The sequence below is a fragment of the Planococcus citri genome, chromosome 3 (genome assembly GCF_950023065.1).
Source record: "Planococcus citri chromosome 3, ihPlaCitr1.1, whole genome shotgun sequence".
Lineage (NCBI taxonomy): Eukaryota > Metazoa > Arthropoda > Insecta > Hemiptera > Pseudococcidae > Planococcus > Planococcus citri.
Window position 1 is genome coordinate 37515330 of NC_088679.1, and position 26305 is coordinate 37541634.

At 34.6% G+C, this 26305-nt stretch overlaps 1 protein-coding gene across 2 annotated transcripts in view; it reads left to right on the forward strand.

The window, feature by feature from the left end:
• Window positions 1–26305, forward strand: part of LOC135838720 (mucin-5AC-like) — a 352792-nt gene that overhangs the window by 134203 nt on the left and 192284 nt on the right. Inside the window, exon 15 of one of the 2 annotated variants that reach the window (XR_010557469.1) lies at window positions 517–643. The gene's annotated coding sequence lies outside the window, so the exon portion shown is untranslated. Of the gene's footprint in view, window positions 1–516; window positions 7790–26305 lie in introns of those variants that run through there. The other variant, XM_065354468.1, reaches the window with a different exon arrangement.

Genomic DNA, 26305 nt, shown 5'->3' on the forward strand with positions numbered 1-26305 from the left:
CGTAATTTGATCTGCTGAATGCAAATCCAGCTTTGGTTTTTTGTGAAAGGAATTTTTAATGGTGGAAAAGTGCCACGAAGTTGATGAGAAATCGTAATTTTTGCGATCTGTCTATCTTCAAAAGTCGGTAGAGGACTAAAAGTGGTATCGAATTTAAAAGTTAACGAATCAGAGAGATTTATAAACTCAAATCGCAATTTTTCGGAGAGAGAGAAGTGACCTACAGTGTACTACGATACGCAGGTTTAACTACTTAAAAGTGGTAATGAACAAAATTTTTCTCGAAAATGCTGCCACTTTGAGAACCTCCTGGTTCAGTCCCCTGTACATTGAGGAAGCTTGAAATTTTTCTGGGTAGTTTCCCTTTGCAAGTACACCTCTTTCACCAATTTTCGTAAAAATCCAGGATGTTTTTTATTTCACTCAACCCTAATGATTGTATATCTGTCTGATAAATGGATGCATAAAAGTTTTCATGTTTTAATCAGAATATGTTTCGTTTATTTTCCCCCTTAGAGAACTTGTAATTTGATGGATCAGAATGAATAATGCTAATTTGGAGCATGCCTCAAGAGTCAAGATGTTCTACAGTTCCATGATGATCCTGAAGCAGGCTAAAGCAATGAAAGATTGCCTACTCCGGGTAAGAATAGTTACCTATGGTATTGATATGGTATTGATTTCTTTTATTCGTGATATTTGGTGTTGATCAGCTTAGAATAAAAAGTGGTACCATTTGGTTATGCTTGAAGCTTCAGCTGAAAAAAAATTAATGGAACAATTTTTTTTTCATAAAATATTTTTTGAAAAAACGAAGCGACCATGTTTTTTGTGGCTGGGCCAATACCCTCATAATCGGACGATGCAATCATATCCATTATCCAATACTTTGATACATACCTCGCAACGCAGCATAATATACTCGTATTATTATCAGTACATACATCAGCTTCTTTTTGAAATTGTTGGAAATGCCTATTTTCTGACTTTGAACCTTTTTCTTGGGCTATCTGAAGTAACATTGAAACATGAAACGCGTGTTATAAAAATCATCCATATAAACAATGATCAAGCAATGTGGTAAAAATGTATTACAAACTACGATTCGCCAATTCGCCATGTTCTAATTGATAATCTCTACGTTACACTGGAGTGCATTGCGAAAAAAAAACATGCGGAAAGATTTTGACAAAATTCTGTGTAGACCTTAATTTTGAGTGAAAAGTCACTCAGAAAAATTTCAATACCGGAGGAGAGATTTGGGTCTTCAAAGAGGAGGCATTTTTGAAACTATTTTTTCTCGCTGTGACCCCTACCGAACCTGTTTTGGGAAAAATGGCCCAGTTATACCCGACCTAGGCCATTGCTACATATTAAAATCCAATACCATTTTTAGGGTTTCACTGAGTGGTTGAAAATTTGCAAACCAGTTATTTTTGGGTCAAAAATTATTCCCTGCGTAATATTTTCGAAAATTATTGAATGATTATTAACTAACAAAGTTATTGAGATATTTCGGTGAATGGTGAGATCGCAGTGGTGAATGGCCTGGCGGATTGGGAGGTTGCTGACCTATGGCATTCGTAGCCAATAAGCCGTTTATTTTCATTTATGTCAGCTTTCCACTGCGGCTTAGTACTTAGCTTGTTGTACTCGATCCTTGGCTTGAAACTGACAAGTTCCTTTGAGGAAGATACATATTTCATTCAGCCAGCCATTGGTGGCTGGATGATGTGGTGGGCAAAACTTTTGAACGATAGCTTACCTTGATTTTTGCAATAGTTTGTGAATATCTGATTGTTGAATCTGATGGTGTTATCCGACACAGCGATCTCTGGCAATCCAACTTGTGTCAATTTTGATTTCGCCGCAAGAAATACTAGGAAGTGATACGAACCTTGAAATAGATATAATTCGTATTCTAAAAATGCCAAAATAATAGAAAAATATCATTTCTGAAAGAGGGAAAATATTTTGAATTACAATGGTGACAAATGACAATTTTCCGTCATTGTTGCCAATTTTGGAAAACTGAAAAAATTTGGGAAATTTTTTGAGTACTTTTCTCAATTTTTTGAAATTAACAATGTTGACTGAAAAATTGGCACCTCAGCGTTCCAAAATATTTCCTCATTTTCAGGAAAAATATTTTTTCATGTTATGGGTCGATTAATGCGAAATATTTGAGAAAAAAATGGTCCGTTTTCCCAAAACAAGTTGGGCTGAATAAGGAAGAGCGAAAAAACCATGATATTTTCGAAAATTTCCTTTCTTTGAGTACCCATTGTTCCCAAATTTTTTCTGAATGATTTGGTCAAAATCCTTGTAGCTTTTTTTCGCGATCCACTCTAATGCTACATACGAAGGGCATTCTAACATCATTTTCCCCGACCTGCCAAAACGTGATTTCTTTTTATATGTATTTATACCTTCAGTTGAGTCCGGTACCCTGTCTTTGGACTTTTTGTCTGTTGAGATTCAGCGATTGATTTCGTCCGGTTCTAGGAAAATTGTCGGGCCATTAATTTTCCCTGATGCTATGCGAGTTTTCACTGCTAAATATTTTCCTAGAACCCTCAATGGAATCGTGGAAATTACGCATGCTATAATACCATGAATTTTATTTGAGAGATGTACATAATCATACATTCACTTTCAGCCTTTCTCAATGAAACGATGACGCATCTCAGAATCTACTTTTGAACGCAATTCTTAACATACGAGCGCGGCGCGGCGGTGCGTTAGTTAATTGTTCGCGAAAAATAAAAATGTTATAATTATTACGATGGCAGCGGCTTCGCACAGCCCGTCGTATCGCATCAAATCGACACGCGTGTAGGTCGAGCCGGAGTAAGCTTACGGGGAAGCGTGGTTTGATTACGCCTTTGTCGAATAATACTCGCCCGATTCGTAACAATGCGAATAGAGCATGTAAGATGTACGCGAATATTAAGTACTCGCGTGTTTTTTTAAAAATAACAGGTGCGGCGCGACGCGGTTTCATCAAAATCTTGCCTTCATCGCAGCTTATTTTTGTTTTGTTTTTGCCTTCTTGTTTTGCGGCTGTTTTTGTACGTAAATTACGCATATAGATTCGAGCTTGTCATACGTAATAATCTGATTTACGACTTTATGTGATGTACGAGTACTATTTGCTCGTATTAATCGTAGGTATTATTATTCGACATTGCGTTGTTTTTATGTTCAAAAACTGCGTTAATTTGTTTTGGTCTACGATGCTAATTCGCTCTATTCTGCGTTTATGTTTATTCTAGCAGGTAGGCTGCTCACGTGGTATTTTGACAAAGTTCCTAAAGTGAGATCCTTGGGTCATTTTTGAAAAAAACTTATAGGTTATTACTACTTTTGGGTAGTTTGGTGTAACGTGTGCAGTTGTTCGTCCCCCCTCACATTGAAAAGTTGCGATAAGAGTTTCTGAACTTTCTCGACCCATTGAGCTATCAATCACTTGAAGAATCGGGGATCGCAAAAGTCACGATTTTTCATTAACTTTTCTTTCGATTTTCCATCTTTTAAAAACTCTCTTTATGAAACACTAGCGCCGGATTCGTGTTCAGCCGGTCAAAATACCCCGATTACCACACTTATTATAGAAAATTCGATCGAATTATTCGAATTCTTTTTTTTGCTGGATTTTTATCTTGCACTTGGCTGACTTGGCAAAATGAGTGAAAAAATAAGAATTTTGAAAATTTGATCAAAATAGCCGTAAAAAAGTGTTATTCGAGGGTCAGCGTATATTCTGAATTTAATCATTTTCTTCATTTCCGATTCAAGCCTCTCTTTCCCCCTTACGTTCTACCTTTACAGATCCTTAATCAGGACGCCAAAAAGCATGTCTTGTATGCGTACAAATCGTCAGCTCTTGCCTTATAACTTCTCCCTATGAGATGGTATTTTTCCTACGTTACTGATTCGCAAGAATGTTAATGTTATTAATTTACAAAAATATACCAGAAAGTACGCTTTTACTAATATGCCACATAATGAATGGACGAAGCTAAAATAGGTGGACAGAAAAAGGAAAAATAACAACATATTGCAAAATATTTGGCTCATTCGTTCGTAGCGTGTGCAAAAAATTATAAGAATTAAGACGATTCGTCGACGACTCGTCCGACGTTCGGGTTGAGATAGCAAATTTAGGCCATACAGTCGAGCAACTGAGCAGTGAGCAAATGGCCAGCAGCCGCCGTGTTCAGCGTTCGCTAGTCTGCCTCGCTAATGCTATACTGAGCCGTTGCGAGAGATCAACGAGCAACCACCGCACCATCCTCGTGGTTCTTACTATTCACATTATGTACGAGTAATACTCGTAAGACCTACGTAAGAAGACGAATTTCAGTTTAAGAAGGTAGACTACCTGCATACCACGAAAAATACCTACCTAGACCTAGCATATAGTCCCCAGCCCTCCTCCTCCTTCAATTCACATTCATAAGTTGCATATTTTAGTAACTCGCTGACGTTCGAATGAGGAAAAAGTACACGAATGAAATTTAATTCCATATTTATACAAATGATTACAAAATTTCTATCCATTTCTTCATGAAAAATTTATAAAAATGCTTCGAGTTGTAAGGTATGCGATAGGACGAGAAGATTTCTTAAAAATCACTCAGCGAAACAGACGAAGCAAGATCCGTACAACTGACGACAATTTTTTGGCAAACTTCGAAAAATTAATTTTCACTTGGCGTACCAGAAACGTGCAAAATGAGATCAATTTTTTCGCTAGTTATCGAGATTTACGATGATTTTTTGGCAGCTTATGCGGAGAACCTGAGTGCCATGGTCTCCCACGACTATTGATTAAGCTAAAATACAACGAGTGGGTGCGAAATATAACAGCGATTTCATTAGCTGTTTAATTTGAGAATTTTTTCCAAACCAGACTCATTTTTATTTTCAAATAGATCGAAAAACCTTATTATCTACCCATAGTACTTACTCATTTTTGAATTGATATCGAGTTTTCGAGTTGGAACAGCCGGAACAGGTGACAGCGTAGGTGGTGTATTTCATAAGTTCTACATAATTAAAAGACTAACGTATTATAGCAAGTAAACGTAGGAAATGGCGCGATGAAAATATACGTAAATTTCCGACTGTGTGTTATGTAGGCAACAATCCAAGCATGAAAAAATACTTTCGAAGTTGATGAATAAAGGTAGAAGGTACTACTTGTCCTCGTCAGAAAAGTACTCTTTCGAAAATTTTGCTGGGGGGGGGGTGGATTTTTTCGGAGATTTAGTCGAAATCTCAAATACGTACTCGACGTAAATATTTGTGTTGGGGAACCTCACAACTGCGTACTCCTATGGTCATTCACTTCCATCCAATCTGTTACTTCTGTTTGAACGCATTGCTTATTCGTAGGTTTTGAGACAGTTTATTCAGAAGGTGCCCGGCTCACGTCATTATTTGTATTTTTATTGGAATCGGTATCCTCGACGTGATCGTTTACATTGTTTCTGTTCTTCGCTTTCTTTGCGTTCTCCGTGCGATTCTAAATATTTGATTTTTTCCGTCTCACTCTGCACAATTGCATTCCATTATGGTACACTTTGAATGCAATTTTTATTCATTTTCGAGCAATTTTGATGGAAAACCCGCTCTGTTGGCGAGAATAATTTAGTCTGAAACCAAAAGATTCTTTGAAGTTTGTGTGATGGAATTACTTGAAATCATTCTGCGCCAAAATTGCGAGAAAAAAAATGCTTGCTTAACGTGAAGTTATTTGTGCAAGTAGATATGCTTGTCAACTGCCCCCCCCCCCAGATTTCGGTAGGTTTTGAAATGTTTAACCAAAAATATCGATGCGACCCATCAAAATGGTTTAAAATTTCTCGCTGAACTCGAAAATCACACTCATTTTTCATTTTGACGCCTGTAAGTAATCCCTCCTCCCCTTCTAATGAGTTGAAAATTAAATGCGACCTATCGTAATTGCAAGTGGGTACCTATAATATTTTGCGGTTAAAGACGCAGTCATTTTTCATTTTGTTGACCTCTCGATGGAGTTTCTCCTCGAAAATGAAAAATTGAGCTTTCGCCTTCAAAGGTCAATTCTGAACACTATCACTTTTGAATTTCATTGTAGGGTTTCTACCACAGGGGATCAATTGTGAGCTTCCATCTTATAAGCGGATATATATTTGAGCTCTTATTTTTGAACTTTCATCTCAACAATTAATCGCTGACCCTTCATATTGAAATCTCAGCTGTAAGCTCAAAAATTCAATTTGAAGCTTTCGCCTTGAAAGTTCCATTTTGAGCTATTACCATTCACCGTAGAAGTTTATTTTTTGAAGCTTTTTTAAGCTAATACATACTTCAAACGTTCAATTGAAAATTTAACTCTAAGCATTGACCTTGAAAGTTCATTTTTAAACTCTCACCTTGAAAATTCACATGTGACCTTTCACCTTAAAATTTCATCCTTGAGCTTTCACACTTGAAAGTTCAATAAAACAAACGGTTAGCGTCAATTACTGTGAAACGAGCTCGCAAGTCAGTGATCTCCAGAAATACTACGCGAAGCACACTTAACACGACCAAGTTAATGTGATTGCATACGTGGATCTTTTCAAGGCGAACGTGTTGATTTTTCAAACGACCAATTTTTTAAATACGAGATATTATTCTACTTTGAACGCGACTCGTTCGCGAAATAAACATCGTAAAAGCAATCAACGTTCACTCGTGAGTTTTGCTATTCGCGTATGAACGGACTTTTTACAAACCTGAATCAGTAGATTTTCGCAAATTATTCATTCAACTTTTGTAATTTCTTCAAAAAAAAAAAAAAAAAAGATGGCTTACTGTGTTGATTCTGGATTGGCTTATCATTTATTCGTCTTCAATTTATTCGTCTTCATTAATCTCCTCGTTCGCGGCCTGCAATTCCAGCTGCTCAAGTGCCTCCACGACGACGTCCTCTTCATTTTTCGTAGATGCTATGATACAATTTGAGAAAAGGTCATCTCGTACCTTAACTGAAAAAAATGAGAAAGTGAGCAAAAATCATGTTTCTGAAAAAGATTGAACACGTAGATTGATACTATGTTGGGTTGTTTTCAACATTTTTTGAAAAATATGGAGAGGGTATTTGATGAAAAGTTTTAGGAAAACCTCAAAAAGCTGCAGGAAAAATTTTTTATCTCTGGCTTGAACCATTACTTTTCTACTTGGGTTTCTGATTTTAAAATTTACTTTAAAATTCAAACATAAATGTTGAAAAAAGACGATAGAAATTATTGGTGATAATTGATTTTATTACTACATATATATCCACTTAAAAATAATAGAACCGTTTTTGATGTTTTTTCAGTCTTCCATGGGTTTTTCATGATTTAAAAAATTGTATAAAATAACTTTAAAAAGTGTTTGAAAAAATATCAAAAACTATGTTCACACTTTTAAGTGAACATAGATGATCAATTATCACAAAAAAATTTGAATCGAAGAAATTTTTTTTTTTTGATTTTCAATGTATGTACATAGCTAAACTTTAAAATTTGAAACCCCAGCAGAAATGTGATGGTTCAAAGCCAGGGATCCAAAATTCTCCCTGTAGTCTTTAAGGTCCCTTACACTTTTTATCGATTCCTCCCTCTAAATTTTCCAAACAAAAAAAAAAGTCGAAGACGACCCACCCTAGTAGATTAGATACCCTTAGATATGACGGACATGTCGGCGCGGTAGAGCTACGTGTTACCAAAGAACTAAAAAAAAAAACACCATAAAATCTGTCCGTTCGAATGCTGATGGCTTTTCTGCGGGCAAACGGTTAAAAAGTTGATCATTCGTCATTAAAATGAAAAAATATTACACGTTTCACGTTAGACAAGAAGGTATCGTCTTTCAACGAGCTCAACATGCCTATAACTTGTAGGTAACTGCCTTGGACACGAATTGATGAAGAGGTACGTGTAACGATTCTGTCGCTTACTACTAATTTGTATCGTGTACCTCACAATATTACACCAGAGACACAGAAAACCCAACTCATACGGAGTTCTTCAGGGAGAGAGGAATACACCAACGAGGGGAGAAAAAATCGAAATATTCGCTCGAATTTATCGCGAGTAATATAATATTACACGTAGAACGCTGAGAAGAACCAGTTTAATACGATGAATTTTTTCACATCTACGTATACATATTACGTAGTCGTAGGTATACGTATACCTCTTAAGTCTTTACCTTTTACCTATGGTAGGTAAGGTATACAAAATGGCGAGAAAATCGTGTACGTATAAAGCGAGGAATGCTGGCTAAAATGCGAGGTTAAATGATAGAATGTCAACTATTTCAATGAGGGAAAATTTTTTCGGCCGCTGAACCGTGTAGGTCCACTGTGTGTGCTCGCTCGCCATCATTCACAGACGACATCAAACTTGTACATACGTACATATACGTAGACGTACATTGTAGCATTTAAAATTCGCCTTTGAAGTGCCACCATTACACCGCGATTTCGACTCCGATACTCTCGCAGTAGCTAGTATAATGAAAATGCAAATGTGGCCCGGTTTATATGCGCTTCCTGTTATGTATTATTAGTATATTTAATTAATAACTCAGAAATCGTCATTAGAGCTGGCTCAGATGCCGAGTTAATTAGCGAGTTATTTAAACATAGCTACTAGAATACGCGCGCGGTTCGCAGTTCGCAGTTCACAGGTATACCTACGAGTAGGTACCTGTTACAGAGTATTTCATGCTTTCATGCTTTGTTTTATAATAATTAACTACCAATTGCCATACGATACCGCGTACACGAATGTAATTAAAATTGGGCGATTTAATGGTAACCCATTTATTAAATACAAATTTTTCCCCTGAATCATTTTTTTTGATACTCGCTTATAAACGCTTAGCCTTAGTTTTAACGGGATCTTTAGCATAAAATGTATGATTAGGCCTAGGTATACTATGATAAATCAAAAATTATTATATCTAATTAATGTGGAAATGTGCTACCATCTACTTAACTAGTAGGTATTCTATGTTGACGCCTAAGTAGGTATACCATAATACTACTTATTCCTCAACTTGTACAACTCCAAACAACTAGAAAAAAATATATATAACTGCGGTGTCAGAATATCTACAAAACACCTATTAAACGAGTTATTTAACGCAATTGCATTGTAATTCGACATTTAAATTTAATTTATACCGCGAGTCGGTATCTAAATACTTTTACGTTCAATTGGCAAACTTCCAAATACTAATTGTACATGTCACTCAGCCTTCAAAACTTCAACTTACTTATGCACTTTCCGACATCTTCTAGACGACTATTTTATTGCTTAGGTATTACTTCTCTAGTTTAATATGGTAACTATTTGTTAAACTAGTAAATTGAAACAGTAGGTTATAGAGAGGGTGAGTATATACCTCTCTATACCTACTGAGCATAGCCTAAAGGTTTTCAGATGAGTTGCTCGCCATTATACTGCTGGAATCATTCATCGACACCGCAATTTAACTCCGCGAGTACCTTCTCTTATTCGCGAGTACCTTCTCTTATTCGCGTGTGTTTTTGATCGAGAAATATAAAGAACTCGCTTGATTAAGTATTAATTCGTCAATAACCTATACGCGATGCGAATACCTTGAGGAATTAGTTAAGTAGTTCAGTATACCTATTTTGCTTCCAGCTGATGTGATGTTAATGAAAGGTGACTGATTTTCGATACGCTTCGATGCTTCGAGATACTTAATCGGGAAAATTTTGCGTATTATTCCATATCTGACGATGAAAATTATATTGAATCAAATTTAATTTTGGGTACGGATCTGCACACCTATCTTGGTTTGTTTGAGAATTTGTATAGTGTATTGAATCAGTTGAGTCGAGATTACTGAATTTCGTTCTAATTCATCTTCACATCTCTTTCCAAATCTATCTTTCATGATTATTGAACGTAGTTCTAGTTTTATTGCAATTCGCTTCGTTTCGCTGTTGGATACCTAAATCTTTGGAAAGTAAAAAAAAAAAAAACGAACTTTACACTTTGCTGGATGAAAAATTACAGGATTAAAGTGATGTAATTCAAGCAAATTTAATTGGTCAGATTTGCAAATCGACGAAATTTCCATTCTCGGATTTTTACTCTCAAAATATGTCTCCCTCCCCTCCCTTCCTGCTTTTCGTCCATTCGAGCCACGTTAAATAGATGACATTGTCCTAATGTCAGACTTTTGAAACCACCTGGTATAAAATATTTCTTATGGTGTAAAACCACCGTAGTAAAATATTTAGATTGCTCATCCTTAACCTTTCCTAAAAAGGATTTAATTGCAACCTAAGTTGAAATTTTCTATTATCTTATGCACTGTGCAACTGAATTTTTTCAAACTCATCTTCTTGATTTTGGTGGGATTTTTATTGAGTTCTTTCAGGGTTGTAATTATGGCGGAAAAGGTATATGTATACCTACCTCATCTAGACATACAAAGTGTATTTGTTTCAGAATTTTTCATGCAGGATGCATGAAGTATGTACTACCTTCAAGAATGCAAATAAAACCGTTTTATTCATAATATTTCCCGCTCGAAGTTGTCAATTTCAGTTAATTTTTGTTCTCACAGTACCATAAAAAACGCCAAACTACACCATCAGCTGACCTCATATCAATTTTTCATATAAAAATAATCAAATATGAGAAAAATTGACAAATTTGGTTCAAATTCAGATTGTGAAGTAGTTGGGTGTTTTTATGACTATAAATTGTGAGAAAAATTTCTGACCAACATTGACAACTTTGGATGGAAAAAATCGTGAAAACATCAGTTTTCCGCATTTTTGAAGATCTTTAAGCTCTTGCAGAAAAATTCTGAAAAAAAATAATATGCCTTTGTCTAGATGACATGTGTACTATAGGTATATTTTTTCATAATTGCACCTCTATAAGTTGACTTCCTGAAAATGTGCGTTTTATTGAGAAAGATAAATTTTGAAAAAAGTACTGTTTTTCATGCAAATAATCCTTGGTAGTGTCCTGCATCCTTGCAAGTTTGAAAATAGTAATGTTTATCATGTACTGAATAAAAATAAGTAGTATTTTTTTTTTGAGAAATTGGTAGCATTGAACCAAATTTCCTGTACTGAAATTGCACTCAGTGTTGTTGGTAGAATTATTATCATTTTGTGTTCAATAAATGCTAATTTTTGAATAATTTTCATCTCCTACTATTCGGATGAGTTACATTTTTTTTTGAAAAATCGCGAGAATACAGTTGAATTACTTACTTACTTTGAGATTCATGTTAACACCTTCTAATATAATATATTAAAAGGATTGAAACTGTGCTTATGATCAGAGTGATTTGCCGTTTATGTCCTTTAGTACCAGATAAGTACAGTATTGTTTTCAGTTTTCATTTCTAATAGAATGAAACCATTAAGTTCTTGTTTTTTTCCTTCACATTATTGTCCTTTGGATAATTGTATAGTGAGAATGATTAATGTTCAAGAAATATTTGTAAATGATTATAACATAAAAACAATAATAATTTTCATAGTTGTTGGTGTTTTTTTCTGAGATGAAAGCATCGCCTTTTATTTCCGTAACCTAAATTCAAGCTCAGAACCCAGTCAGGATTGGTTTTATTTTGAAGGGGTGCTGGTTCACCTGAGAATGCACCTATATTCTTATAGTCATAGGTATAAATTAAATAAATTTCAAAATGTAAAGTTTTCCTAACCAGATGAAATCACATTAACAAATCTGTAGGTTTTGTAGGTTATCCGTAGGTATGAATTTCCAATTGACAGCACTGATCCACGCATTTCGTCTCTTGAATTGAAGCTCTTGAAGACATTTTGAAAACCTTTCATTCAATTTTGGAAATCTAAGCACCATTTTCTCTCATTTATTTTCAATTATTACGAGGTCTCAGAAGTTTTTTCATTTGATTCACGTGTGTCCAACTCGTTTATAATGTAAGTACTCACCCCAGTTCAGTTCGATAACCACCTCCTCAAATTGCTCCTTATTTTTCCAATGGATCCACGGGATCTTCTGTAAAAGTTTAATTAAAAATAATTTCTGTGATAATATCACACAAAGTGGTCTGTCATATTTAGGTGCGCTCACAATTCCCTTGTTCACTTCACAAGAACACATCGAATTAAGATTAGGTACTTCGTAAAAAAATTAATTTCTTTTGATAAATAAATTTATAAAGGAATTCAGATACAAATATCATTGTCCTATCTTGAAACTTTACAGTTTTGCTTAAAAGCGCACCAAAACATCAACAAAATGTGGAAAATCGATAAATTAACTACCTAATTACTTAATTAGGTTTAACACTCAGCATAGAAAAAAAAGTTTGGTAAAAATACACAAATAAAAACATTGAAAATTAAAAATAAACACAAATTTATCATATTGTAAAACTAGGTGTAAACAGGTTCAGAAAATGCATCAATATTATTCATCACTTGATATTAAAAAAAAACAACAACGAATACTTACTTTGTTCACATCATAGATAAGGGTGCTGTTAAGATTGATTAGTGGCATCCGTTAAAGAGGTGTATTTTTTGACCAATTTTCAATCATGTTCACCCGCAGTAATTAACTCGAACTAGGCAGAACAATTGTTTCTATTATGATAATTGGCGCTCTGTATCTTCCAAAGACAAGGATGCTCCTTATAAACTTCAGTAAATTTGAGAACAAAATTTTCCATCATTTTTAAAATTGAAAAGCAATAATCAAAAAACAAACTTGAAAAAAATGCGATCTCTTATCACAATTGACAATTTTTGCATGTTTTGCACATGCGCACCATCATGTTGATCAGCCCAGGTTTGACAAAATTCAGGGCTGCTCTGAATTCCGTTGAACATGCAACCAACCAATTTGATTACTTTTCATACCTAATAGTACATAATGTATAATTGTATAAAGAATAATCATAAAATCTAGACAATTCAACATGTATGTTTTCAATGTCATACATGTTGTATTGTGTGGACTTGGCTTTACAATACTAGGTACAGAGAGCTAACCTTGAGGTTATGAAAAATTTGCATTTTCATGAAAAAGAATAAAATTTGATGAGTCTAAAATATTTGTCCAATAATGCCTTTTACTTAAAATTTTCTGAAAATCAAAAAATTACTTACCAAAGCAATAATTTTATTTATGTACTCGTAACTATATCGTCCAAGTATTTGAAGAATAAAATTTTTTTCTCGCGATTAGATAAATAATATACTTAAGTATTATTTAACTGGTGAAATAAACGATTCTCAACTATTTTAATTTACTTCCCTGGCTTCTCCCGGATAATAAATCTCAAAATTTGTCGAAAATCACATTATTTTCCTGATAGGTAGTTATAAATAATGTACTATGAAGCAAACAAAAAAAAAAAACAAATTGAAAACTATTAAAAAATTACTCTCATAACACTACTCTTTTGTCTAATTTTCCCTTCTGAGTGGCCAGTTCCGGTCAATTTTTATCTTGAGATAAACTGATCCAGACGATCTCCCCCTCCCCCAAAAATGGCTAAAATTCGATTTTTTGCACTCATTTTTCAAAATTTTCCCCAAATGACTCGGATATTATGTTTTGAGGGTCATAGATTCAATGCGCAAACTTCGGTTGGCGATATAGTTGCCTAACTTTAGAATTGAAAGGATCAACGTAATTTTAAAATGTAGAAAATTTCCAACTCCAATGTGTATCTCTTCAATTTTGAAGAGTGACAATTCGTCGTGATGAGATTTTCTATTTGTCTACTCGACAAGGCCACGCAGAAAAAAATCCGTAGAAAAATGTTTTGCTAAGCATTTTCGCCAAATTTACAACGTACCTAATACCTATTACCTATACCTTTAAATACCTACCTAATTAGAAAAAAAGTGTAAAATGTTGCTTAGTGTACTTATAGTATTGTACAATGTCTCGAGGTTTTTTGCGGGCTCTTTTTAAAAGACCGAGTTCAGTTGATAATACCTCTTCTCCCCCCCCCTCTGATGGGGCCTGCCACTCGAATACCACATTACATAAAATGTTTGTCTGTCGGTTACTTCTGCATGCTTACATTTTGCATCAGTTATTGTCCATGCGTCAGGAAAAAAAAAAGCAAAAACACATAAATACTCCCGCGTAATGTTATAGGATTTTCGACGTTAGGGTTGAATTTCTCGTAACGCTCATGTTAGTCGGGGTACTTTTTTCCACAGTTGCAAAACAAAAGTGGAAAAAAAGTAGGTGCATAAATTCGTATATTACAAGTTATAGACATCCTTTGAGGCCTATTTATCCTCGTTAAAACAACGTTCATACAAAAACCCAGCCAAAGTTTCGCTATACACGCGGAAGTTTTGACAGTTGGTAAAAAATTGTAAATATTTTCTCTAGGTAAGTAGATACTAGTAAGGTAGCATAGGCGTGGTATAAGTAAGGTGGAGTTGAGGGTAGTTAAAGTTCAAAATTTTACCAAATAAATCACATTCGCCGTAGCTGTGAAGTTCTGTAAATCGTTTAGGCTTTGGCGGCGGCGTTTAACAAATATTAATTATTGGACGTATTGACAACGTCGTTTCATTTTGAATCCATATTTGGTACTGGAAATTATTTTTCTTACCATGTATTATAGCCCACGAACCGTTCATGATCCTTTGATACGGTACATTAGAGAACGAGAGAGACGCGTGGCGTGGGATGCGAACAATGCAACGTGATAGGTTTCGAAGAATGTTAAAAGTCGAATTTAAAAATAACTAATCATTTGTTAAAATGGTTTATATGAATGATTGAGAACTGTCACAAGTCGTATGGATGAAAAATTCATCTCTGTTGACCGCTCTTGAGGCATCATCGTCGTGTGGAGACATTCGATTTCCCCCCTGCCTTTTTACCTTGTCCGCGAGTATGGCCAGATGCATGAATTAGAGTAACGCGCCCGTTTTAATTATATGCCTAAATATTACGATTTTATCGTCGATCTATCTATCTATCGTTGTATCTTACTTAAACGGTTTCCTTCTCTTTATTTCAATTTCATTTCTAGCGGTTGGTCTAGAGTTAATGATGCCAAATAGACAAAATATCTTGTATAGATAAAATCTATAGCGATTTGAAACGTCGATGGGCTCGGTTCAGTGGCTTTAAATATTTGTATTTGAGAGTCATGCCTCTAATGACGTCTCTGTGTGCATTTTTATCCGCAAATATGCAACTATCGTGTACATAGGATTGCACCTTTGCGATAAAAAGTTTATTTCATTTGCCCGATATTAAAATTACTCGAGTCGGTACGAATAATATTTTATAATAATTTCATATATCCTAAAATTACCTACATCGTTGAGCACAGGTGTCTTTGATGGCTATGCGGTTGACCTATTTCATTCGTAATATGTAAATCGTTTCGTTAATTATTATTGAGGCAGGCAGTTGAGCTAAAATCGCACATTTACGTTCTGCTGCAGTACCTAGACCTACTCGTTGGTAACCAAAAATGGTACTCTTAACCGAGGGTGTTAACGTTCCAAATTGGATATTAGTACTTTATGGCCGGTGTCCAGGACACTGCATGATATTTCGGTGGTCTATTGGGTCTTTATTTATGTTGACAGAAAAACAGAGCTACCGATATCTTCGCTATCCAGGGGAACAGTTTAAAATAACGACCTTTCGCCGAACCCGAGAAGAACACAATTTAAAAGTGTCTATTTTTAAAGGGTCTTTCCCCGGTAACATAATTTATCCGAATTTCTGCTCGTCGTCGACCTTTTTTCTTGTTGTTTTTTTCAATACTTTTCCTCGATCTTCGGCGCGGCGTGTTTCGTCTTCGTTTTCCCTGCTCAGGTTTCGCTTAACATTATCAAATACCGAGAAAAATTTTCAATCTTGGGGTAAACTTTCATGGCGACATTTAATTAACTCCGAGTGTGTAAAGTGATTCATTACACAGTGGCTGGAATCGTTTTGGTCAGATGTTCCATTCGGCTGTACAAGTGGAAGCAATTAAAACTCCATCAAGTGTGTCGATATGCGTTCAATCTGTTAAGATGCGATTCTTCAAGGTGAAACGATGTTCTCTTTTTTTTTTGCCTTACAAAATGTAGATTGAAAATGTTGCCGGGGTTTTACTATTTGAAATTTTCCAAAAACAGTTCGTTGAAACTATAGCACTATAATTGATTTATAAAATTGTATTCAGTTTGAAATCACTTGAAATATGCAAATCCAAAGTCTATTTTAATGAAATTATTGCGTAAAATGCTGCGATGAGATGCTTTGGTTCACTTTTGATGATGAAAAAAACTTTCTCAAATGATTATTGGGATTCTTGATTTTTTTCTGGGACACAAACATTGATTTAGATATTTTAATGACTTACTTTTTTTTCGTTGACAAAACTGATTCATATTTCTTGCTTAGTTATGTTTGAATATTGAATAAGCTAGATTATTACCACACAATAATGTTCTTTTATCAGATTGTGAAAGATTTTTGATTTTATAGTTCATATACAGCACAAGGCCCGAAATATTTTTGTTTCTTTTTGAGTGATTTGATAAATTCTGCTCAATGAAGCACCATTTTTCAAAATGACGTATTTTCATTTTTTCGTGAATTTGTTCTTTTTCATTGGATTTTGCTTAACATGGTGTAGGTAATGAGATTGCTCAAGATATCAGTTTTTTTTTTAGAGATCTTTTGAGGTTCTTTTGCTGGTCCACTAGAATGTGTTCCAGGATAATTAATCACATGTGAACTCGTTGTTTGCTTTCTGAAAAAATTGAGGTAATGAATTCTTTTTACAGGAATTTTGTACCAATTTAAATTCCTGTTGGAATTGTAGCATTTTTCAGAATGCGCGATCCCGTTGCACATCTGAGATAATTCAGACGAATAGAATTAATTAAAACGAATAGAATTTAGTTAGAATGGGGGGGGGGGAAGGAATATGCATTCTGGATTTTGGCAAAAATTGTGGAGAAAGTTTATTTCAACCCTTTTCGAGGTTCTCATAGTTTGAGTGAACCCATACTGAAGAGCTGGTGAGTTCATCGTAGGGTATCACTAAAAAATTGCAAAACAGAAAAAAAATGATATCAGAAAAAATTTTTCTCGGAAATTAGGAAATTTGAAAAAAAGTGTTGGCTTATTTGCGAACTAAAAAATGTACGATGGACTGAATAAAATGGTGTAAATTATGAAGTAACGGTAACTAAAAGTGGAAATCACCAGATACTTTGAAACACCAAGGTACTAATGAATCTTCAGAGGAAAAAATGAATAAAAACGCAAAAAAGGGCAATCATTTTTTCCTAAAGTTACCAATATTCAGAGAACTGGAATGATCGTCTAGTGAAAAATGTATAAAATGAAATGTGAATTTATGTCGTCAAGAGAGTTTTTTCTTTCTGTAAATTGCAAATCACATCTGAAATCCTAGAACAATATTTTTGATAGATACCAGATTCAATTTTTTTTAATGAAAATTTTCAAAAAATAGTAATTTACTTTCCGGAGATTTCTAAGACCAGCACTTGCTGTTTGAATGGAATTTTCAGACGACACGTGGAGTCAGTTACTCAGTCGGAAATCAGAAATGAAATCTGATCTAAATCTCAGCCATGAAAAAATATTCATCGATCATCGGGTGAAAATTCAAATTATCCATTGTCTATTTTTTATTGTTATAAATTGGATTATATGCCTGATCTCAGACTCAGTAATATCTACCTATACATTCCACGTGTGGTCTGAAAATCTCATTCAAACAACAACAAATCACAAATGTACTTATTGGCCTCAGAAATCACCAGATTAATTACTAAGTTATGTTTTGAAAATAGGATTACAAAAAATGCTGTTTTAGAATTTCCGACGTGATTTTGCGATTTATGAAAAAAAAAAACTCTCGGTGACATAAATTCACTTTTTAGTCAATCATTTTTCACCAGACACCCATTATAAGTTCTCTAGATATTGGTAGGTAACTTTAGGAAATACGGATTGCTTTTTTTTGCGTTTTCATTAATTTTTCCCCCTGAAAAATTCGGATTCAGCACGAAAATTGTTGCAATTTGCTACTATTCAGAGCCATCAGTTTTCTCGACTAAAAGTTCTTGAAAATTTTGAACTTTTGTCGAGCTTTTGTGCTGTGTTTGAAAGCAGAAAGAGCGCTTGGTCCAACTTTTGAGACTGGTATCACAACTTTCAGTTCTTTTCATTCCCATCAGGTGTGGCTATTTTAGACTATGGTATTGAAACCACTACGTGTCGAGTTCCATTTGATGTGCTACCCTAATTAGTAATTAAATAGGAATGTTGGGTGGACGTCGAAGGGTTGATGCAATGACTTTGAATTAACTTACTTACTGAATTTCATTCGTATTCTTGTTGAGAATACTTGATTGCATTTACTTATTGATCATTTAAGAGGACCTTTTTTGCGTTTTTCCGAGCAATTTTCAGAGAATTTGATTTCTTGAAACTCATACGAGCGATTTTAATTTTGCTTCGAGTTACATTATGATCACCCCTCTCTTCAATTTGGTAAATTTAGAAACATTATGCTGGTTGATCGCTATCCTTCCAAACCCTCCATTTATTCTTTGAAACGTCGGCGTCGCACCTATAAAAAAATTATCAATTCCCCTCAACCGAATGAAAATCACTCCAATTAACAATATTGAAATTCAAACCAACTAGATATAACTACATGGCTGATGAACGAAAAACGAACACGCATATATCCTACGTAAATATTAGCAAATGTTACGTTATATAAATTAAAATTAAACAACAACATATTCGCCGACGTTTTAATTTCATATTTCGAGGATCGTTAAACTTTATACCTCGTACAGCCGCGCGAAGAGCAGAGCCATAGGACTAATTTCAACGTTAATCATAAAACAAACCAATCCCGAATTAAAACATCAAACGAACCGTACGCGTTTTAAGCACCTCCTATTTCCGTTTCCTTTATTTTTTTGTATCTGCTTTTGCTTAACTAATGCGTTTAAATTAACGTTTCCATATTATCGTACACTTACTTTTGTACGTATAAGAGACCTATGTACTACACATACCAAGATATCTGTACTGATACCTATATGTGTATTGTGTATAGAGGGTACCCATAAGTAGGCATACATACAGGTACCAGCAGCAGTAAATTCCACCGTATGGATATTTGGTTTATTTACGCCATTAAACGAGCGATTTGTGAATATCTTTAATCTGCATGGCCGCGTCGCGTCGTGTTTATTCGTTTATAAAAACCACCGACGAAGGTGCCTCCCCCCGCACCACCTCTCCTTTCGCGTTCATCCTACTTGCGAACTAATCAACGAATGATACGCGTGTGAATAATTTTAATTGTTGAGCTTTTATTGCTCTTTATCTGAAATTATGACGTGGCAAATTTGTCGTAAATGTCTTCGATTAACCGCTTACTTTAAATTTATACATCGGCTTAGCTGTAAATTCATTTCGTAATTAGTTGTGTCATTTTACAAGTACATTTGGTTATAGTATAGCTATAGCTATGGGTAGATGGTACGTAATACGTTCTTTTGCTACTACGTGCAGATTTTAATCCTTTGTCAGCGTAATAACCGCGCATTTAGCGAGTAATTTTCCATAAACGAGATGTTTTCCCGGCTCTTGCGATGAGCTTAGTTTGAATAAAATTCACAGGTTTGGTCGATCGAATATTCTGAAATTTTGTATGTAATTGAAGGGTCTTTTACTTCATTGGAAAATAGTCGTTTTTGGAAAGACCGTTGTGCATCTGAACCCTACATGAAACGTAACTTAAAACAGCAACTCTCTTGCAATCAGCAAAGAGGTGATAATTCTTTGCAATTGCATATACGAGTTTAATCTTTTTTTTCGTTCACCATTTTTTTTTTTTTTAGCGAACATGTTATTATAAACAAGCGCTCGATTGTTCAAATGAAAGCAGTGATTCAAAACGTACATTTTAGCTATCTCACCTACTTCCTTTTCATTTTGTGATTTTTTGGAAATTTTTTTTGAGATGACTCGTTTACGTAAACTCGTCAACTGTGTTCTTTCATAGGACTGCAAAGCCTCCAGTTTTTCATCTTGCGCTACTTTTGTTTTTGGGGTTTCCAGTTTCACATACCTACTTGTGTGTGTTGTTTTTTGGTTGCTAATAAGAGAACCTCTTGAGGAGTCTGCCTTCGATTTAAACAGAACTCCGATCTTTTTGAAAGAGCATCATCTGAAATTCTTAAAACGAAAAAATTTCAACTGCTTGAATTGATTTTTCGATTTTCGGAGAATTTCCTAAAATTTGAAATTTATTTTTTTCAGCGATTCATTCATTCAGTAAAAATGATGAAAATTAATCCTAAAACAATTCGACTCCTCAAACTGGTCATTCTGGAGCCTCCAGCGTGATTTTCAATTTCTCCAGAAAGCCTGGAAATCAGGTTTGAGACGGACCACTCAAGTGCTTCTTTTTGAGCTGAATTTATTTATGAGGAAAAAATTTACAAAATCCAAAGTTTTCTGTTACTAAGAAAATTTTGAAATTGCACGATTATTGACTGTATTTTGCCTAAATCCAATCTCCCGAAACCCAATTTAATAACTTCGAGCCATTCTGGAGCAACCTGCGCAATTTTCGGTTTCTTCAGAATTTTTAAATTTTTGAGCAGTACCGCTTTTCAAGTCGAAAGCTGTCTAAAAGTTACTACTTATTTGTAGGTCATTTTGAAATAATGAGTGGGTAGAAAATTTTTTATAGCGATGTTTACAGTCATTGCCGATTAATTTTTGAAAATCAAGCTATGTAATTGTAAACACTCATTCTTTGAGAAAACCAATTGCTTTTGGAAAATATTTCATGTAGGTACCCATATATATATATAAAATTGTAAAATGTAAAATCCCCCAACTGCTTAGAGTGGGTAATTTTTCTGCAGGAGGTCATGCTGAGGAAATATTTAAGAAAAACAGCTGCTCACAAAACTGCCTACATAACTAAATCAAATTTGAGAATTTCGAATTTTTGAAAGGCATCAGATTGCCCAGACTGTCCTTACCGATTAGCAAATTTTATCTGCTCATTTCTAATACACCAGGTCTGAGAAAAAAAAAAACAAACATCCGTATTCTCATCCTGATTTTCTCCATCAATTTTAATCTTTGTCAATTCCTTTAGTAATACATTGTATACTATTGTATCTACATAGATATTTCAACCAATGCTCAGTGTCGTCTTCACGTCTATACGAGAAAACGATAATTTCGTTTAATTTGTATTCTCTTGTAAATGCAAAGTAGACAAACAGAATGGATGAACGCGGTTTAATTAAAACCCTTCAAGTTGACATTTATTTATAATTAGTTAAAAGGAATGGTTGTATTTGTTCACCTTCCCTGAGGATTACACGAGTGGAATTTCGTACAATAGGCCATCCTATACATATACTCGTATATAACTAATCGAATAATATAATGCTTTTGAAATATTATCTAAATTCATAAATTGAAGTGGCTTTCATAGCCAAATATGCTGTTTGTACTACTCGTATACGCACTACGTGTAGATACACTCCGAGTATCTCTACCTATACTTTGATTCGAACAACAACCCGCTGTAATTATGAGGTAACTAATTAAGAAAAGGGCCAAAATGATCAAAAGCATTAGTCGAGCGAATTCATATGGGCAGAAGATGATTATCGCGTGGACGGTTTGAATTCCGTCTTCGTTTCATATCGAGCTAGGTCACAGTCTCTCGCAGATAGGGTTGTACTCGTAAATTGCTCTCTCAAAGCTCCAACTAGGTAATGAATTAAAGAGACAATACAGCTTTGATAATTAAGTTAGAGTTATCGAAGTATAACCAAATTACCCTCTTGTGGAAAAAAGCATCACTTTTGGAGAGTTTGACGAATGAATTTCAATAGCGACTCGTTTGTATTTAATGTGTTTTCTTTTCTCGCGACCTTGCACAACATAATGCAGCTTTTCAAGGTATGTTTTTTTCCCCCTCGCTATTCAATAACTTCTAATTAGTGTTGACGTTTAGACGTATTAATTCGCCACTTCTCCACAAGCAGGCGATACACTCTCACCGTGTAACACGTCTCTCGTACGTATTTATACACATAGGTAACGTTACGCTGTCGGAACTAACTTTAGTGGCTGTCACGAAATAATATGAATTTCATAAGCACTCGTATATGTATACGTTGTACTCATGAGGGGTTCGCGCCCGCTATAGAATTTATAATACCTACGCTTTTCCGACCATTTTCCATACCCTCTATCGTACCGTATAACCTTTTGTATAAAAGGTATACAGTATCTAGGCGTCGCTAGGTGTAAATACATAATTTGTGAATTCTCTCTTTTTACTTTTCTGTAATACGAGTACCTGTACGACCCGAGTGTACCACCATCTTCCATTAACGTCCTCCTCGCAAACTGCACCCAACCCTGCTGACAAACTATACCATCATAATCGAGTGGCGTGTTCCGAAAACCTGCGTGATTGCTACACGGAAAAAAATTTTAACATAAATTACCTGTTAAAAAATAATAAATGTCCGCCAAAAAATATATTTTACCCAAAATTAGGTAGAATTTACAAACCTCATAGTAAAATTTACTAATCTCATAGTAAAAATCACTCAACGCGTGGTTCAATTCGTGATGAAAGTAAAAATTACTTTTCTGTATAGTATTTTTTTCCACAAAATTCAATGTAATTTTTACTATTTACGGATGGTAAATTTTTACTATTCTGTTCTGGTAAAAAATAAAATTGTATGATTGAATAAAAAGTACTGCACCAGGTGGTATTATCTGTTGCGATTGTAACGGTAATTTTTACTATTCACGGATAGTAAAGTTTCACTATTCTGCCCAAGTAAAAATTACTCAGTTATAAAAGTAATTTTTACTATTATTTCTAAGTAAATATCACGCATTGTGAGAGTAATTATTACTACATGGAAAACACGAATTACTGTGTCAATATTAATAGTCCGGCATATGACAATAGGAGTAATTGCACACACCCCCCCCCCCGCCGATCCTCCGGGACAACTTTTTTCTTAAAGGGGACATCCTGAGGAACATTTTAAAGCAAACTTGCCAAAAAAAAGTTGGTCTTACTTACAAAATGGCGGCCATTTTGATTGACAGGTCAGCCGAAATCGCAGATTTTGCGTTTTAACATAGGACTTGCACGAACTTTTTCAAACTTTACAAAGGTAGATCGAAAGATCATGCAAAAATTTATCACCTGTCAAAATTTCAAGGTCTAAAGTGCGTTTTTCGATTTTTGGTGAATTTTTGAAAATCGAATTTAGGCTAAAAATGAGGGAAAAAATCAAAATCTCACCAAATTGACCAAGAAAGCTGAAATTTGTGGGATATACCCTATATTCGACATGCCACATCGATTGGAAACGGTTTCAAGCCGTTTTGAGCAGTTCTGGAGCCTCCAGCAGATTTTTGAAACTTTGAATTTTCACAAAATTTCATCAAATAATGGATATGGAAAGCTGAAATTTACTCTACACTCCAATTTTAACACCCTCTCAAGACGACTTCAGGTGGGTTCAAGTAATTTTAGGGCCTCCAGCGACTTTTTTTGAAAATTACTGGAGCCTCCAGCAGATTTTTGAAACTTTAAATTTTCACAAAATTTCATCAAATGGAGATGTAAAGCTGAAATTTACTCTACACTCCAATTTTAACACCCTCTGAAGACGACTTCAGGTGGGTTCAAGTAATTTTAGGGCATCCAGCGACTTTTTTGAAAATTACTGGAACCTCCAGTAGATTTTTGGAACTTGAAATTTCCCCAACATTAAATTATCAAATGGAGTTGGCAAGCTGAAATTTACTTCGCAGATTACATGATGGTTTCAAATGGTTTTGAAATTTCAATTTTCCAAAAAAACGTCATACAACCTTTCAAAAAGTTGCTGGAGGCTCCAAAAGGACTTGAAATTCACCAGCAGTCAACTTCGTAGCGCATTGAAATTAGTTTGCAGAATGGAATTTCGACTCTCCATCTTGGTTTGATAAAATTTTGGGGAAATTTCAATCTTCAAAAATCTACAGGAGGCTCCAGTAATTTTCAAAACAGTCGTTGGAGGCTCTAAAATGACTTGAAATTCACCAGCAGTCAACTTCGTAGCGTATTGAAATTAGTTTGCAGAATGAATTTCGACTCTCCATCTTGGTTTGATAAAATTTTGAGGAAATTTCAAGTTTAAAAAATCTACTGGAGGCTCCAGTAATGTTAAAAAAAGTCGTTAGAGGCTGTAAAATGACTTGAAATCCACCAGAAGTCGTTTTCAGAGGGTGTTAAAATTGGAGTGTAGAGTAAATTTCAGCTTTCCATCTCTATTTGATGAAATTTTGTGAAAATTTAAAGTTTCAAAAATCTGCTGGAGGCTTCAGGAATTTTCAAACAGTTGCTGGAGGATCCAAAACGACTTGAAATTCACCTGCAGTACTTCGTAGAGTATTGAAATTAGTTTTTAGTATAAATTTTAGCTTTACAACTCCAATTTGATGGAATTTTGTGGGAATTTCGAGTTTCAAAAACCTGCTGGAGGCTCCAGAACTGCTCAAAACGGGTTGAAACCGTCTCCAATCGATTTGGCATGTCGAAAATAGGGTATATACCAAACTTCAGCTTTCTTGGTCAATTTGGTAAAATTTTGATTTTTTCTCTCACTTTTGGCCTGAATTCGATTTTCAAAAATTCACCAAAAATCGAAAAACGCACTTTAGACCTTGAAATTTTATACGATATCCCGGAAACACAGAAAATACACACACAAACATGTGAAAAAGCGCTATCCAATCAAACTGCACGCAATAAATAAACAGTAACGTGATAAATAGCACCACGCGTTTGCAAACAAATATATTCTTTTAACCCTCGTTTATTAATAGCGTGGTCATAGCCGAGTAGTTAAGTTAGGTAGTTAGGAAAACGTAAGGTACCAGGTTCGATTCCCCGTTAGGTCATTAGGTTAGGAAATTTTCGTAAGATATTAAAATTGCAAAAAATCCTCCACATCGAGCACTATCCAATGGTGCAAAAAAAATTCAAATTAGCGTAACCCTTCCCCTTTATTTTAATTTTTTAAAATTTCATTTTGAAAATTGATATCATTGCTCCAAAGTAAAAATTACTTCACCACAAGTACTTTTTATTTCTCAAACAGTAAAAATTACCTCAAAACGAGCATTTTTTACTTCAACGCCTATTAATCTTTACACAATTGGTTCGAGTAATTTTTACTATTAAAATATAGTAAAAATTATTACGATAGAATAATTTTTACTTTTCAAATAGTAAAAATTACTTTAAGAGGAGTATTTTTTTCTTCACCACACATTAATTTTTACATTATTGGTTCGTGTTATTTTTACTATAATGGTACAGTAAAAGTCATTATGGAGGAATAATTTTTACCATGCTATCACATTAAAAATAATTTGTGTGACCAGTTGAAAGTACCAAGTTCTAAAATAAATTCTACTGTATTTTCGAATGGGATCCGGTTATTGTGCTAAAATAATAAAAATTACCTATACTTTTTTTTTTCCGTGTAGTTTTACGAGTGCGGAAATTTTCACCCGTGAAAGACGTTCATGTGGAGTAATTTGTTTCATTTTATCTTCAAGTGCTATGATATGACGTCGGTGAGTTTACTTATACTACTTAGGTACCCTGTTCTGTCTCTACCACTTTGGTTTTTGAAGGGTAAATTCTCAATTACAATAGTCGTCTTTATTTCTATCATGGTTTTTTTTGCATGGCTTGAATATAGTTTGGAATAATGACAGCAGCTTGAAGAGAATTCAGGATCGAAACATATTGAATTGCAACGTTTCTGAATTAGTGTAATCACTAATCAGTAACACCTATCAATAAATGCTGCAATCGATTTGGTAAATTAGTACTACTTACTGTTTTCCTTTACCCAAGTTTTTAAATGCGATTTTTTTTTCAAGCTCAAAAATTCGATTTGTTTGCGATCCTGGATCCCACATAATCAATCATGTTCGAAATGAAAAACCAGTTTCGGATCTGAATTATTCAAGATTTCTGAATTAAGAAATCACGAAAATTGACCATGATCGACAATCGATCGATCGAACGCCAAAAATTGATTCGTAATTAAATAATTTGGCATCATTTTCGAAAATCAATTTCTTCGATCAATCAATCAATTGTTTGATCTTCGATTTCGATCATCTGCAAGATT